The sequence below is a fragment of the Mus pahari genome, chromosome 22, assembly GCF_900095145.1.
Source record: "Mus pahari chromosome 22, PAHARI_EIJ_v1.1, whole genome shotgun sequence".
Classification (NCBI taxonomy): domain Eukaryota; kingdom Metazoa; phylum Chordata; class Mammalia; order Rodentia; family Muridae; genus Mus; species Mus pahari.
In genome coordinates this window covers 45,214,123-45,232,310 of record NC_034611.1, presented here as the reverse complement: position 1 = coordinate 45,232,310, position 18,188 = coordinate 45,214,123, and the positions used below count along the sequence as shown (strand labels likewise).

General features: G+C 39.7%; 1 pseudogene; it reads right to left on the bottom strand.

Moving 5' to 3' along the window:
* Positions 1 to 17,684: 17,684 nt before the first annotated feature.
* Positions 17,685 to 17,808, bottom strand: LOC115063049 (annotated as a pseudogene).
* Positions 17,809 to 18,188: the final 380 nt, after the last annotated feature.

The following is an 18,188-nucleotide window of genomic DNA, read 5'->3' as shown; positions in this document are numbered from 1 at the left end:
TGCTCAAGAAACCTGTCACAACTAAGCATTTTTCACACAGCCTCTGACACTGTGACAGACACTGTGTCTTGACTCAGCCTGTGGTGTTCACAAGGGACAAGTAATAGAGATTTGTGTCTAGCAGATGCAAATGTACCAATAACTTGAGTGACATGTCCATTTTCCTTGCCTTGTATAATCTTGAATTGTTTGCAGTAAAGTGATGGGAAGATGGTCCCATCTCAGCCCTCTTCCTTGATTAGATTTCTAACAAGCATGAAGTGAATAACTTGAGGAAGTAGAATTCTTAGTATTTTATTTATCTGCGTTTCTCCCATCAGATATGAGAAATGTTGAATATGTTCTTCTTGTTGTGCCAAATTGTATTCTTGATTTATTGACATGTGGCCATCCTATATACATAGGCTCTCCTGGACTCCACAGTTTTCCTCCCTCAGCCTTCCAGGTGTTTGGATAACAAACAGGCTTGTGCATAAATTCTGGGCTGCTCATGCTGCATTGGAAGTGTAAGAATTTGCTTCATTTATGTAGTCAATTTACTTTCATTTTGTTATGTTTGTAGAATTCAGTTCATGGTAGTGTTATAACTGAAAACAGCACCCCGCCCCCTGCCCTGCACCGAATATCGCAGAAATAAATATCAGCTATTTTTTCTCTTGCAGGATATTCAATTTTTTGCAAACAGGTGACTATTAAGCAAGGCATACCTTGAATTGGTTCTACTTTGATGAGTCCTGATTTGATATTAAAAGTTGTCCTTATGAAATATCTGTGAAAGGTGTATACACAGAAAATAGTGTCATGAAATCTGTGCCACGGATTACATATACATGTGTATTTGTATATACATACTATATGTACACTCTGGAATTTCAAAGCTGTGGTTGATCTTGAAATTGTTTCAAAGCTGTGGTTGATCTTGAAATTGTTCTGCAGACTCATGGATGACTCTTTTAACTTTTGTACCTAAGACTTATCATTTTTGTGCCATTTAGTCATTTGAAATATGAGATTAGAAACAAGAAGTGTTTTCGGCAGTATGGCCATTTTGACTATGTTAATCCTGCCAATCCATGAGCATGGGAGATCTTTCCATCTTCTGAGATCTTCTTCAACTTCTTTCTTCAGAGACTTGAAGTACTTATCATACAGATCTTTCACTTCCTTAGTTAGAGTCACACCAAGGTATTTTATATTATTTGTGACTATTGTGAAGGGTGTTGTTTCCTTAATTTCTTTCTCAGCTCATTTATCCTTCCTGTAGAGGAAGGCTGCTGATTGATTTCAGTTAATTTTATATCCAGCTACTGCACTGAAGCTGTTCATCAGGTTTAGGAGTTCTCTGGTGGAGTTTTTGGGGTCACTTATGTATACTATCATANCATCTGCAAATAATGATATTTGACTTCTTCCTTACCAATTTGTACCCCCTTGATCTCCTTTTGTTGTCGAATTGCTCTGGTCAGGAAAGCAATCTACAGATTCAATGCAATCATCATCAAAGTTCCAAACCAATTCTTCACTGAGTTAGAAAGGGCAATTTGCAAATTCATCTGGAATAATAAAAAAAACTTAGGATAGCAAAAAACATACTCAACAGTAAAAGAACCTCTGGTGGAATCACCATGCCTGACCTTAAACTGTACTACAGAGCAATTGTGATAAAAACTGCATGGTACTGGTACAGCAACAGACAGGTAGATCAATGGAATAGAATTGAAGACCCAGAAATGAACTCACACACCTATGATCACTTGATCTTTGACAAGGGGGCTAAAACCATCCAGTGGAAAAATGACAGCATTTTCAAGAAATGGTGCTGGCACAACTGGCGGTTATCATGTAGAAGAATGAGAATTGACCCATTCTTATCTCCTTGTACAAAGCTCAAGTCTAAGTGGATCAAAGACCTCCACATAAAACCAGAGACACTGAAATTGATAGAGGAGAAAGTAGGGAAAAGCTTTGAAGATATGGGCACAGGGAAAAAATTCCTTAACAGAACAGCAATGGCTTGTCCTGTAAAATCAAGAATTGACAATGGATGTATCTGAAGAATATCATCCTTAGTGAGGTAACCCAATCACAAAAGAAGTCACTAGATATGCAATCACTGATAAGTGGATATTAGTCCAGAAACTTAAAATACCCAAGATACAATTTACAAAACTCAAGAAAACCAAATAGAAGGAAGACCAACATGTAGATACTTCATTCCTCCTTAGAATAGGGAACAAAATACCCATAAAAGGAGTAACAGAGACAAAGTTTGGAGCTAAGATGAAAGGATGGACTATCCAGAGACTACCCCACCCGGGGATCCATCCCATAATCAGCCACCAAATCCAGATACTATGGCACATGCCAGAAAGATTTTCCTGAAGGGACCTTGATATAGTGGCCTCTTGTGAGGCTATGCCAGTACCTGACAAACACAGAAGTGGATGCTCACAGTCAGCTATTGGATGGAACACAGGGCCCCCAATGGAGGAGCTAGAGAAAATACCCAAGGAGCTGAAGGGGGCTGCAACCCTACAGGTGGAGCAACAATATGAACTAACCAGCACCCCCAGAGCTCGTGTCTCTAGCTGCATATGTAGCATAAGATGGCATACTCAGCCATCATTGGGCTGAGAGGCCACTTGGTCTTGCAAACTTTATATGCCCCATAGAGGGGAATGTAAGGGCCAAGAAGTGGGAGTGAGTGGCCAGGGAAGCCGGGCGGGGGGAGGGTATAAGGGACATTTGGGATAGCATTTGAAATGTAAATCAAAAAAATATCTAATAAAATAATAATAAAAAAGAAACAAGAAGTGAAAGAAAGAAAGAAAGAAAGAAAGAAAGAAAGAAAGAAAGAAAGAAAGAAAAGGAAGGAAGGAAGAAACAAAGAAAGAAAGGGAGGAAGTGAGGGAGGGAGGGAGGAAAAAAGGAAGAACAGAAGGAAGATAGTTTATATGCTTCATCCCTCAATGGGAATTTTTCTTAGACTAATGGTTGCTATGGTAGATATCAGTAAAGAACAATAGAATAGTTCTGATTTTCTAATTGGATTCACAATCATTATGCGTGATGACAAGTAAGGCTTGGGTCCCAGAACTCTGACTAGGTTTAAAGAGGGAATGAAGAAATGAGCAACATAGAGAGCCATGCATAGAAGTGCTGGGGCCCAGTGTAGCGGGTGCCGTCTACTGGAGTCACACCCACTACCTTAGCAAATTGCAACCTCAGCATGTTTACTATATGCAGCACACTGGGGGGGGGGAGGGGGAGGTTAGTTAGTCTATGCAGGGTTATTCTGCAGGCAAATAGCCTCAGTCTATAAACCCCTGGGACAAGGAGGTTGAATTTACTAGTTTTAAAATATACTGGATTTCAACGTGAACTTCACCTTTCCTCTTGAGACTGGCCCATGTGGACAATAGATTTACTAATTTCCCAAGGGTTCAAGTCTATGGTCTTTCTCATGACTGCACCACATCAACAATTTACATTGCCACTCACTTTGGGTTGCATCTGTAGCTTATAAGTTTTCTTCACTTATATTTATTTAGCTATTCATCTGTCTATTTATCTGTCTTTCTATCTGTCTATCTGCCCATCCTTCTGTCTTTCTATTCATTCACTCACCCATCTATCCATTCATCCATCCATTTTATATGTGTGTCTATCTATCTATCTATCTATCTATCTATCTATCTATCTATCTATCTATCTATCATCTACCTACCAATCTATCATCTATCTACCTATCTATCTGTCTATCTTGTAGCGTGTATGTGTGTGTGTGTGTGTGTGTGTGTATCTTGTAGCGTGTATGTGTGTGTGTGTGTGTGTGTGTGTGTGTATTATGGTGTGATCTGTATGATGACTACTATGTGTTACAAGACAAGTGTGGAGGTCAGAGGACAACTTTTAAGAATTGGTTCTTCCCTTCTATCTGTTGAAGCAAGGTCTTTACTGTTGTTTCTACTCCTGTGATGTTTACTCCAGGCTACCTGTTCGGTGGGCTCTGAGTGATTCCAAAAAGTCTCACAAATATGATTTTAAGGGATAGCCACTATTGGCATTCATATGATTCTGTTTTATAACTGGTATCTCACCAAAGCTCATTGCCTCATGCTTTGCTAGACAACGAAATGCATCTCTTACAGAATGTGTTATAGTGTGTGTATTCCTGCTGAGGAGAAAAGGAGAGTAATGCTACTGTTTCAGGGTTAGAATTTTTGGTGTTTCTTCCTAAATGTTTGGTAATTGATTAATTATTTCCTCAAGTATTTTATTATGTTGGATTTTCATTTAATCTGTGTTCAATATATAAGCTCAAACACCATCACTATTTTTAAAGGTGTTAGATTTTATTTATGACCACATTACCAGTATTAGAATTTATCCTACTTTTCTCAAAAAGGTAAAAGATGTGATAATTTGCTAGTGTGTGTGTGAGGTACAATGTAAAAATGCTGTCACAGCTTTATTTCACTAAGGTGGAGTAGAACAATCACAGCCCTGGCCACACATTTGATGAAACTGTAAAAATGGAAGACATGTTGTATTCCCCTGTGTGATTATAAACAAACATTACCCACCCTAAGTATCATCTGTCTGTCTGCTCCTTAAAAATAGCACATTTGCAATATGTTCATTTGAAGTCAAACGGTTTCAGAGAGAAGATCAAAGGGTACTGAAAAAATGCAGTTTTTGAAATTTGTATCCAATCTTGATTCATTTAATCCTGAGATGAATTCCCTGGCAGCACTGTTTCTTCAAACCTGATTGTCAGTAGAGGAACACTTTCTGCCAAACACTACAGACAATCTTTCTAAATCCAGACTCCTGTGAGGTCTCTGGTTTTTCAGTTAGTCACCGAACTCGTGTGGTGTATTTGTTTAATTTCAAGTCGAATTGTGGATTCTGTTGCTATTCTTGTTCATATTGTGTTTATTTTCTGGAAAACACGCGTTTTTCATCATAACAGTTTTAGATAAGCTTTATGGAGGCATTTATTGTGAGGAGCTTAACTTTGGTCAAACAGTAGTACTCTTTATAGAGAATAATTTCGTGATCATGTTTTCTAATGACTCTGGTGAATTTATGGGAGGTGATGTTCTGTTTAGGGACCATTATTTTGGAAGAAAGAGTGCTTATTTTCAGCGCAACTGGAGTTTCAGGCCACAGTTAGACTTGAGAAAGGATTAAGGAGCAAAAAGATAGTTTATCTTCTGACTCTGTCAGAGGAAAACTCTTCTAACCTGAATGAGGACCAAGTACTCACAAAACATCTGATTCTTGTAACACACACACACGTGTGTGTATTTAAAGAAAAGGAACCATAATTATGTGTGTGTGTGTATGTATGTATAGATAGATAGATAGATAGATAGATAGATAGATAGATAGATAGATAGATAGATAGATATTTGATAGAGAAGAGAGTGCAAAGGGATTGCATGGATTATGTTTTAGGGAGGAAAGACAAGGGGGAATGACGTGTCAGTATTATAATTTCAAATCATTAAAAAGCAATACAAATGTATTGATTGAAATAAAATACTAAATGTTGATCTTTTAGCTGCTCTTGTTTAGACGAAGACGATCCCCAAAAGGCATATGTGTTAAAGGTTTAATTCTCTGACTGCAGCAATATTGAGAGGTGGTGAAACTTTTATGTGATAGAACATAGTACAAAAAAGTTAACTAACTAGGGATACGTTTCCAGAGAAGAAAGAGGACATTACAAGTCTGGCCCCTCTTTTTATATTTCTTTGCTTCTTTTCCTTGAGGAGGTAAACAAATGATTGAGCCACAAACTTTCATCACAAGCTGCCCCTCTACCTTGCACTGAAATCTCTGAAACAATTTCTAAAATATCTCTTTATAAGTTAATCCCTGTGGATGTTTGCTATAGTAACAAATATCAAGCAGCTCTCGTAGAGTTTTGATACAGCTCTAGTATCCTGTTTATGATATAGGTCACTCAATATAAACTTTTCCATTTAGCTTTACTGTTTGATAAAATGTAAATTCTACTTCTAAAAAATCCCTTGCCTCCTACCCCCATATGATTGTAAATATCGGTTTGCCTCAGCCAGGTTTGCAAGGAGTTGTAATGAAACATAGTGTTGTAGCATTCTCTGTGACCTAGGCAGAAGCTCAAGATGGATCGAACTTCTTCCACTTTAGGAAAGGCGGAACCACCTGGTTTTGTGTACTTGGTTCTTAAGTATTCAACTTCATTAATGTCTTCAGTGAGTAAGAGGAAAGATGCTAATGTGGGTGAAGCGCACCAGTTCAGCAGCGTGTACAGATGCACTGTTTGGGGTTTATATGGGAAAATATCTGTCCTGCAATTTATATGGTTTTGGTTGTTGCTGTTCTTCCTACAGTGAATATTTTGCAGCATTCCTAGGAGTATCATCCTATTTGACAGGTTCACATTTAATAAGGCGAGCATTTGTTCGTGTGTTCACAGGGATCTATATTTATCAGGGTTGCATTGACATTCCATATATACTCTGTCGCTGTGGAAAACACCCATTTCTGGTACTTCTTCCCTATTGACGTTAATGGGGTCAGAAAGGATCTTGGTGCAATCTAAAGTACATTTTTAGAAAAGAAAAAGTCAACTATTAAGAGAAGATTAAACCTTTTGTGATTTCTCCAGGGACTTTCCTTATTAAGCCAGTTAACACTATTGTTCCTCAGGTATTTCCAACAATTGTCTGGGACAAATTTGGTACTTATTGCTTAGAGGTTTAAGCAGATGTTTTCCAGTGTTAGGTTCTTCTGGTTCTTGCTGGTTTTGCTAGTAAATCCTCTTCACACTCTAGTGACCAGCCATGGGAAAGTTGTAGCCAGGCTCAAATTATCAGAAGTCACCGGGGCTAGCATATGTTTCTAATTGCTTTCTTTTCTGTGTTTTAAAATTTTTTTTTTGCAGAGGTTTGTTTTTATTTTTATATGCATAAATGTTTTGTCTGAATGTGCATGCACCACATGAGTGCCTGCAACCTAGAAGATGTGTCATATCCCCTGAACCTGGAGTTGAAGATATTTGTAGACCACTATATGAAGGTCATCTTCAAGGGCAGTAAGTGATCTTTACCACCGAGCAATCTCTCTCACTTTTGTTAGATGTTCACAGGCAACACTTCTAAAAACACATTGGCTGAAGGGTAATGAGCACCTGTCTTACAAAGTGACCAATTAGATATTTACAGTTATTCACACCACTACAGGATCAAGGTGTAGGCTAACTCTTCATCTCAGCTTTTCTTTCATGTTTGATAGTTCATCAGCCTGATGCTTTCATGGGTCTGTTAACTGTTCACTCCTCTTGTTAGCTATTCAGAAGTAGCAAAGGAAACATAGTAAGAGACTTTTGCCAGTCTCAAGGAGTATGTTGTATTACGTCATCCGAGACATGAATGTGATGTTGGCCTTTTAAATACCTTGGAGATGCACCCCTTGAGGAAAGTCTGTTGAGAAGCCTCTGACAGCGCCTGCAGACTGAGAAGCTGGGAGCTTGGGCATCCTCCAGGAGAGTTTTACTCACTTATATACATCGCTTATTAAACTGATGAGAAGGTCAAAGTTTTCTGTGAGAATAAAAATAACATTTAACAGACACTTTAATAAAATTAGTAGACATCAGAAAAGAATAATGTCACTTCCACTTCCCTCTATAAAGAAGTGTGCCTTACCAAGACCTCACCACTCCGTCAGGGCAAGCATTCAGCTATTTTGTCCTCTCTCTGTTCTAGTGAATGCAGAACTAGCTCACTGACAGGCTTGATTTATGACTTTCTTTTCATTGTTGTTAATATGCAGATAGACTGAAATAGAGCAATATAAAAATAGAATCACGAGAAAGAAAAATGGACCTTCTGTGCACAGGGACTCTGTATCATTTATTTCTGCTCTACAATGTTCAGTATTATATAGCCTGTACATGCTATATAATACTGTTCAAAAGAAAAGTTTGCTGATCTATAGATGTAAATAAAAATGGTGAGTCCTTTTATTTCAAATCTCTGGCATCTTTCCATTTCCAAAATGAACACTTTTTCACTTGAAGGAACAGAGCAACTATAGGAATCGTAATAGATATTTAAAGTTTAAACAAGCTTTAAAGTATTTAAAATACTTTTAATTAGTATTGGAGGTTGAAAAAGGGTTCAAGGAAGAGCTATGTAAATGAAACAGTTCATGCTGATATCTTCCCATGGCACTAACTATAACTGTAGTGGTAAACAAACCTTAGGAGATAAAAGAGAATACTATATCATCATTTAAAATATATAAAATAGAAGGATAGTAATTATAATGACTAATTCTTTAGAAATCAATTCATGGATATGCAGTAGGCCTTTTAGGTGTATAAGATTTATGAGTCACTATTTATTTTGCCAGGTAGTGATAAAGGACTTTGGTAGTAAATTCCTATGAGATTACAAGTAACCTCTCTCACAGAAAGGAGTATCAGTTGAGACAGCCTGTCTTCCCTGGACAAAGAATTTTAGTAAAGAGAGGATTTGGGAGTGACTGAGCACCTTGCGGCTTCAACAATTTCCTCATTCCCAAGACACTCACCCAATCTGCAGCCAGCTTTACCACCGCCCTGGCAGACCCCTTAATTTCCTGCAGAAGAGAGGCTGACCCTTGCTGTGTGTGCTAATATACTCAGACTCCTGTTTTTTTTTCTGCTTTCTTTCTCTTTACACAGCTGCCTCAGAAATCTAACAAGCACTACAGTAAACCAGGTATTGCTGTAATTCCATCCCTACCACATGACACACCAAAACCTCACCTAAAGTTATGTATTTATAATATAGTACTAGAACTTAAAACTCTAGCTTCTAACATAGCTTTACTGAAGAATGTGAAGGATATGGGATGTTCTTGAGCTTATATCATAAATCTATATCTTATTCTAATTCAGACACTATACAATGTCCTTATGAGCAGCTGCATCACTGCTAACTACTGTTAATTACCACAATTAAGATTGCCGAAATCAAGATAAATTTCACAAGTGTAGTGACCATGCATTTGTTATCACATATTCTCTGTGTGTATTTTGAGGCATCAAAGGTGCTCTTTGACAACAAGTCATAAATTTGCGTCCATAGACGCTTTCAGCACTGGAGAGGACACTTGACTAGTGGGTAGGTATAGTAAACACCTCTATAATCTATGGCATGTATACTGTTTACAGAATGAATATTAGTCAAACAGGCTCCAGCAGAGTTCAGAGGGTTCAAAAGTTGGCTAGGAGAAAATCTATGAACACAGAGGACAGACTGGTACCCAGAGGGACCTGCTGTTAGAGCTACTGGAGAAAATGTTTGAGAATAAAGCTATTCAGCACAACCCTCAGAATAAAGCCCAGACTGGGTTGGAAGCAGAAAATGGCAGGTTTAGGTTCACATCTTGAAGAGTCATGCATTGGAGTAGGTCAAAGCAACAGGAAGAAGCCTAGCTCAAGTACCAGCGCCAGTCTCCTGCTTGCTGCCCCTGGATGCACATAGTATGGTCACACAATTGTAGTGATAAGGATCTGTCACTTTGTGGAATCTAGGAAAGGAAGGCAGAGAAGTCTTCTTCTAGCTAGTGTGCCTGACAAATTTATGGGTCTGGATTTCCTTATATGATTTTAATATGCTCAGGTGCCCCCATTGTTCAAATTTATGACGGTAAACTCTATTCTCAGGAATAAGTCCTTTCCCAGTCTATGCTGGATGGGTAGTTCCTGAAAGATGGTGAAGTTGATGGCTCTACCCAGGCATTGCAGTCATCCTCATCCCTTTAAATGAAGTCAAAAACTTCTTGTGAAATGGAACCTCCTAGTGTTGTTTGTCTTTGAGAGTAGTATTTCTATACAAACACAAGCCTCCGCTGCCATCCTCAATGCACTGCACTCAGGTACAAAGCAGAATCTCTCTAGTCTAAATCAACACATGAGACAACCTGAAAGCATGTCCTGAACCATAAAATGTACTGCAAATCATTATCCTTAGATGAATCGTTATTTTCTCGGTACACACCCGGAGTGGTGCAGACACCTGGAAGCAGGATGAGATTCTAAAACCGGGAAGTCTGATTCAAGGTCCTGCAATTGTAATTATCATGCACTTCTGCATAAATTGTCCAGATAACAATACATATGCTCTTCCAATAAAATTATTATTTTATTGGTTTAAATTGGAGAGTCAGAAAAAAGGTTTTTCTTTTCTTTCCCATCAAAACTTCCAAAGACCCATCCCCCAAATAATCTTGGAATCTTTGTAATTTGCATTAAGAAATTGCTATTGAAACACAGTTTTCTTAATGTCTAATCTACACTTAAAAGCAAAAATCTCTTAGGAGCATTTGAGAGAAAATTCTCCTTTTCACCTTACTATGTGAGAGTGATATTGCATCAAATGTAGATGAAAGCTGAGTGACATGAACTTTCTAGCTCCACAACCAACGTTTCCGTGATCCCCCAACAGAGAAAGAGAGCTATATGGAGTCTGATTTGTGTATTAAAGCAATTTGCCTGGAGTGATCTCTCTTAGGATTCCGTCACAGCTGCTAGAAAGAAAACGACTGAAATGAAGCCATATGTGTTTGTGTAATTGTTTCAGATACTACTTGACAAAATTCAGTTTCCCTTTACTTAAATATTGTTTATCTAATGTGTTTATATGGGCTCCAGTCCTAAGAGTCCTTTTATGATATAACTAGGATGCAAAGTGAGTGTGACTTTTCCTTGTCCTCTGACTATGTTGGTTTAGATGCAGTTTGTTGTCGACACGGCTCTTAGATGAGTGCATTTTTCTGGCAGCCCTAGAGAAAACCAATGTTTGTTTCTTTTCAGTATCTCATAGATAGTTTCAGGGTTATGAAGCTCTGTATAGTAATATACTACATAGAAAATAATGGTATTCGATTGAAAGAGTAAAACTGTAGCTAATTCCAAAGGTTTACAACTGGTCATATATGTTAGCCAGTGAAATAATAATAATAATAAAAACTTCACAATAAGAAATAAAAATAACTATATAAGTAAACATTTCATTTCTAATGCAACATCAAGGCTTGGGAGAAAGGTCAGTTGTGAAGACAACTTACTGCTCCTACAGAGGACCCAGGTTTGTATTTTCTCACTCACATCTATCCCTATTCTCTTATCTGCAATCACCAGGCAGACACACACACGTTACACACCAATTTTCAGTCGAGTAAGATTTGGTTCTCTCAATGCTTCTAGCCTTTTAACCATCATTCATATTAGACATCAGAGAGATAAAAACTCAGAATTTCCAATGGTGGATTGAGAAATTTGTCCATAAATGACATATTCTGCTTTATGTATAAATTCCAATTGTTTGGCTCAGTTTAAGGAAAAACAACTGAGAGAAAGAAGGTTAGCTATACACATCCTTTACCCTGTCTATTCTTACCACTGACTTCCCTTTATCTCTTGCATATCTACTGATGGTTGAAAGAATCCATCTCATACACATGCTTTGGTAACGTTCCTCTGATAGGAAGACTTCCAGCTGATATCCTCTCTTACATCTAATGGACACAATGAGATCCTGTGTAAGTCTTTTTGTTGTTTGTTTTTTGGTTTGGTTATTTATTTTTTTATTTTTTATTTTTATTTTTTAAATCTTTGATTTTATTTTTATTAGATATTTTCTTTATTAACATTTCAAATGTTATCCCTTTTCTTGGTTTCCCCTCCGAAAACCCTCTCCCCCTGCCCCTCCCCCTGGTCCCCAACCCACCCACTCCCACTTCCTGGCCCTGGCATTTCCCTATACTGGAACTTAGAACCTTCACAGGACCAAGGGCATCTCCTCCCATTGATGACCCACTAGGCCATCCTCTGCTACATATGCAGCTAGAGTCATGAGTCCCACCATATGTTTTCTTTGGTTGGTGGTTTAGTCTTAGAGAACTCTGGGGGGTACTGGTTAGTTCATATTGTTGTTCCTCCTATGGGGCTGCAAACCCCTTCAGCAACTTGGGTACTTTCTCTAGCTCCTTCATTGGGGACCCTGTGCTCAGTCCAATGGATGGGTGTGATCATAGAGACAAAGTGTGGAGCAGAGGCTGGAAGAATGACCATCCAGCGACTGCCCCACCTGGGAATCCATCCCATATACAACCACCAAACCCAGACACTATTGCGGATGCCACAAAGAGCTTGCTGACAGGAGCCTGATATAGCTGTCTCCTGAGAAGCTCTACCAATGCCTGACAAATCCTGTGTCATTCTTAAGCTATACTAAACAGATATTTTTGTTGTGAACTAAACCATTTCTAACTCAGATCTTAAAGCCTCTGCCTATTCTTTACACCGGGATAAATATATATTTCTTTGGCCACAATGTCTGGAAACAGCAATTTAATAAGATAATAAAAGACTTCTTTTGCTTCACGGTTTCAAAATATTCATGTTGGGGAACTCATAAGAGAGCATCTTCAGTACTTGACAATGGTAAATATTCATGTCATGGAAGACCAGGAAGAAGATATAACAGCAGGAATCAAGGGCCAGTATAAACTGATCTTCAGAGGCTCACCACATGAGACCAATTTCTACCATCTATGCTCTGCCTCCTACAAGTCTGACAGACTTCCCAAACAGTGCCACTATTTGAGGAGCAAGTGCTTAAAAGATAAGACTGTTGGAAATATTTTAGTTTCTAACCACAACATTTAATCACTGACCCTCAAAGGCTAATGGACATCTCATAATACAAAATTCACTTTATCTTCAAGAACCCCCTATTTTTAACACGCCCCATCTTTGTTCAAACATCCCAAGTTCAAGATCTCTTCTGAGAAAAAAAAAAGTAATCTCTTTATGGTGAATCCCTGATAATAAAAAACAAAATAAGTATTATTCTGATATCTACTGGCACACAGTCAAAATTACTATTTTAAGAGGGAGGAGCGATGGCATATAAAGAATGTATGAGAACAAGGAAATACTGAACCCAGAAAGGAAAAAAGAAGTACTACATATTGACGATAGGATACAGGGTATGTGGTCATGTGAAGTGAGCTCCATTCAGTCTGTCTAGTTGCTTTTCTATCGCTCTGCTGCTTTTAGACTTTACAGTATTTCTCTTTGCTTGTTTCCATTCAGTGCTTATGGCCTTTTGTTAATAAACGTCCCATAGTCTCAGCATTTCTAACATTCTCAGGCCTCCATTTAAACTTAAAAAATACTCCTCTTGGGTACTTTCTCTAGCTCCTCCATTGGGGACCCTGTGTTCCATCCAATAGCTGGCTGTGAGCATCCACCTGAAGGGGGCTGCAACCCTATAGGTGGAACAATAATACGAAGAACTAACCAGTACCCCCTGAGCTTGTGTCTCTAGCTGTGTATGTAGCAGAAGATGGCCTAATCAGCCATCACTGGGAATAGAGGCCCCTTGGTCTTGCAAACTTTATATGACCCAGCACAAGGCAAGGCCTGGGCCAAGTAGTGGAAGTGGGTGGGTAGGGGAACAGAGGTGGAGGAGGGGTATAGGAAACTTTCGGGATAGCATTTGAAATGTAAATAAATAAAATAAAAAAAAATACTCCTCTTGAAGGATTATTGCAGAGAATCCAACTGACATTCAATACTTGGCCTCACAGGCTTTACTCCTAAGCCTTGGCAGTAACATCCACAACTCCATCAATCTCTCATCTCGCCTGTCGTCTGCAGAATCAGTAACACAGAGACAACTCTGAGTTTTGCTGTCAGCAGTTAGCAATGCTGCTTATGGCCACAGCTGCATGGGCTTCTGAGTTCTTGAGTAGATGAACGCAGAAATGCACTTAGCTCCAAGGTTCTCTCTGCTCAGAGAACAATGTGGGCATTCACCCTTTAAATGTCTTGTACATGACTATACAATTTTATTCCCATTAGTCACTGATGCATCGGGTATGAAGAATTTCTAAAGTGTCCTCAAGATAACTCCAGTGAAAAGTGTTTAGCTTCTTAATCATTTTTAAAGTTCCCGTTTGATTGTTTATCTTTTTAAATCTCCTTTTTTGTCTGCAAAACTGTTTCTCACATCTTTCTTTTCTGTTTTTTTTCTTTCTTTCTTTCTTTTTTTTTTTGCTTAGAATTCTGACCACAAGCAAATTTAAAGGAGTCAGTAATAATTATGCTCCTGACAACTACACAGTATTGAAATGTATTCCACCAAATTAATTAGTCAATTACTTCTGAGTTCATCTTCATTTTTTTCTAGGACATGGGTGAAATGTAGCCAAAATCTGTATTAGAATATAAAGTACATGGCCTCCATTCCAGTTTCCAGGGTAATTCACGCTCTCATCTGAAACATATAAAGACTTTCTCTTCATATTGATTTTTCTTAGTGTAAATGTCTTGTCTGTGTGCATGAGTGTGCATGATGATCTGTGTGCCTGGAGTCTGGGAACTAGAGATAAAGCTGGTCGTAAGTAAGCCATGTAAATGATAGGAGCCAAAGCCTTGTCCTTTGCAAGTGCAGGATGTGCTCTCAGCCAATGAAGCCTTTCTCCAGCCCTTCCCCCCACCCAGAACTTCCTGAGTCTGATCTTCATCCTGTGCACTGTTCTTAGGATTCTGAGCAGGGGTCTCCCCAGACTTCTCCGTTAAGCTATTTATGACCTTGTAAAATTTCTCTTAGCCACATTTTTAAAGTCTTCTATGTCCCTTCACCAAAAGCACCCTACGGTCCTATGAACATCAGGGTAGAGTTTGGTCACTATTATTACCCTAGTTCTCTGATATCGGTTTCCATGATTAATTTTGAGACCCCTATAATACTGAGAGAAACAACATAAGAGAGGATTAATTTGTATTTGGCTCATAGTTTCAGGCATGGAAGGACAGCTTAGCTAATGTGGTTGGATTGTGTTGCATGATGTTCCCATCGTGACAAACCAAAACATAAACAGGGTGACAAGAATGAGGGGCCACGTTTATTCTACTATGGCTCTCCCCTACTGATTTATCTCTTCCAGATGTTTTCTATTGCTCTTAAAATAGTACCACCAGCTGGGAAACAAGCACTCAAAATGTGACCCTGAGTTGGAAATGTTTGGCTGTCTTTGGTCAACTTTGAAATAAATTAAATTTTTAAAAAAAGCAGAAGTTAGCCCAAGAGACTTCAGTACAATAGAATGTGTATACTATTAGATGAAGTTACTTATGTTTTTATCATGCACAATATTGATAGTTACATTTAACAAACTTCATTAGAATGTAAAGATTACGAAGAAACTTGATGTGTAAACAAAATAGTACATGGTATTTTAGATCAAAGAGCTTGGTCACCTGTGAATGTTATCAAGAATGATACTTGGAACTTTATTGTGTCCACTTACTAATGTTATTCTCTGATCAGCACAAAAATTATGTATCCTGATGGCAAGTCTAAGACTCTGAGATACCTGCTTGTTCTAACACAAAGGAGTGTCAGAGAGGAGAGTGTGTATCTGCCATAGGCCTTTCTCATGGCCATTATCATGGTCATGGGGTTGACCATTTGGCTTCTTGCTCCACAGTTCACTCCATGAAGGAGTTCTCAAGAAAGCCGGGACCTGAACTACCTTACTCTTCTATATGGGTCCAATATAAGATTGTAGTAAACTAGAAAATCCTGCGTTAAAACTTTCTGTCTTTTTAAGCATCACTCAGCAAATGAAGCAAAGACGCACATTATCCCCTCAGTCACACAGAGCCTAGTGGGCTTGATTCTTACTTAAAGGTCTCGGATATTCAGGTGTTTTTCCATTAGAAGTAGGACTTGGAATGTTATTCAGGTGTGGAAGGGGTGAAAGATCAGTCACCCAGTAAGGCCGGAATTGGGCACTTGTGAGAGCTCTGTAGAAGGACGAGAGCTCAGGACGGGGTCTCACTGCTGACTCAGCACTGATGCGGCTGACTTTATATGAAAGCAGGAAAAGACAGGGATTGGGAGAGCTTTACAAGAGTGAACCCATCCGTATGTTGGCGTCAGGGAATTTAAGCCTTAGTGTCCATACCAGACTCTGTTATACTGGACAGATCTGTCTTGTGCGGGTCCCACAGGTTGTTCACTTCCCAAACCCTTTTACTCACTACAGATAAAAGCTAATGATCTTCTCATACGGAGACCGTGTCTCTTCTACATGAAATTAGCATAACCTTTTATTTTTGAAATTATTTTATTTATTTACATTTCAGCTGTGGCCTCCTCCTGGTCCCCCCTCCCACAGTTCCTCATCTAATCCTTCTTCCCCTTGCCTCTGAGAGGATGCTCCCCCTTGCCAGACCTCCCCCTTCCCTGGGGCTTCAAGTCTCTCTAGGCATAGGCTCCTCTGCAACTGAGGGCAGATCAGGCAGTCCTCTGCTATATATGTGCTGGGGCCTTCAGACCAAAGCCCTGTAAGCTGCCTGGTTGGTGGCTCAGTTTCTAGAAGCTTCCTGGGGTCCAGGTTAGTTGGGATTGCTGCTCTTCCTATTAGGTCACCCTCTCCTTCAGCTTCTTTAATCCTTCCCCTAATTCAAACCCTAGGGGTCCCGGATTTCAGTCCAATGGTTGAGTGTAAGTATCTGTGACTGACTCGCTCAGCTGCTGGTAGGGCCTCTCGGAGGACAGTTAGGCTCCTGTCTGTAAGAACATCATAGCATCAGTAATAGTGTCAGGCCTTGGTGACACCCCTCCTCCCCTGCACCTGCTGCCAATGGATCATGACTCCCGGGCTGGCTTTCCTGCCTGTCACAAATGGTGAGAGACACGGTGGGAGGAGAGTATCTCTTCCACAGGAGACTAGCAGCAGGGACAGTTCTTCCATGCTCTCCCTGGGTCCGACTCACCCACAACTGCCATGTGCAGGGCCACTCTCCTGAGTACCGAAGCTGGCTAGGGGCAGGGTTAGTTCTCCTGCTTTCAAGCCTCCAGGACCAGTTCTTTCACGATACCCAGTTGAGGGGTGTGGCGAGATCTGCACAGCACTCAGACATTGATATGTCCCTGGGCAGTAGCCCAGGCCAGGGAAGTCCTCCTGTCCTTTAATGGTAACAGGCCTCTGCTGCTGCAGGGCCACCGATTCAGATGTGGCTCCCAGTAGTAGCACAGGCCAGGGCCCCACCATGGTGCGAAGTGCAAAACGGCGTCATTGGCTATTTATATCAGACTGTTCCTCATTACCCTCAAGTCTGCAGTTCTTCCTATCATCATTGTGCCTACATCCTTCATTTTCTCCTCCATTTTTCTACCACTTATTTGCTTCTTTTAGTCTTACTTGGGGTCTGTGAGTGTCTGGGGTCATCTCTGGAGTGGTCTCAGGAGTGCTATGCACCCCTGTCCTGGAGCATTATGGTAGGGTACAGGGGTCATCTCAGACATGGTCCACTCCCCCACCACACACACACCACATGTGGCACTGGACAGGTGATTATCTCAGGCTAGCTCCCTGTCCAGGTCTAGCGATTGCCTGGGGATCGCTCCTTTCCCTGCCCACCAGAGGGGCCCCTCATGAAGGGTTGTTTCAGTCTCACTCCTTCCTGGCAACTGAGGTATCAGTTAGTGTTTCTCTCCCCATCCTGGAAAATCATCTGGGCCTGCCTAGCATAGGATTGGTAGTCATCTCAGGATAGCTACATGTCTGGACCCTCTGGTGCTGGACTAGTGATTATCTCAGGCTTGCTTTATTAAGAAAATGTTAGGTTATTAATCACTCAGATGTTCATAATCAGAACACTGAGTGTAGACAGACTCTCTTCTGTCACCTACTGATCCACATTTGACATAGCAGCCACATCTGCAGTGCCTCTGGGACAATTTGTTTTGTTTGTCTTTTAAAAAGTTGGGTGAGGCAGGTGGATTTCTGAATTCGAGGCCAGCCTGGTCTACAAAGTGAATTCCAGGACAGCCATGGCCGCACCGAGAAACCCTGTCTTGAAAAACAAAAAANAAAAAAAAAAAAAAAAAAGTTGGGTGAGTAGAAAGAATCTGGGAGAAAGAGATCTTGGAAAGAAAAAATATGCTCAAATTATATTTTATGAAAAAAACATTTCAGTTAAAAAATGGAATTATCATATATCACTATGCACACAATGAATATGTTTTAACCACTGTGATGAAGTCCAGGCAATAACCAGGCACCTTGTAACAGGTTATTCTCATGTCTGGTAAAATTTGTATTACATTATTTATAGTTTA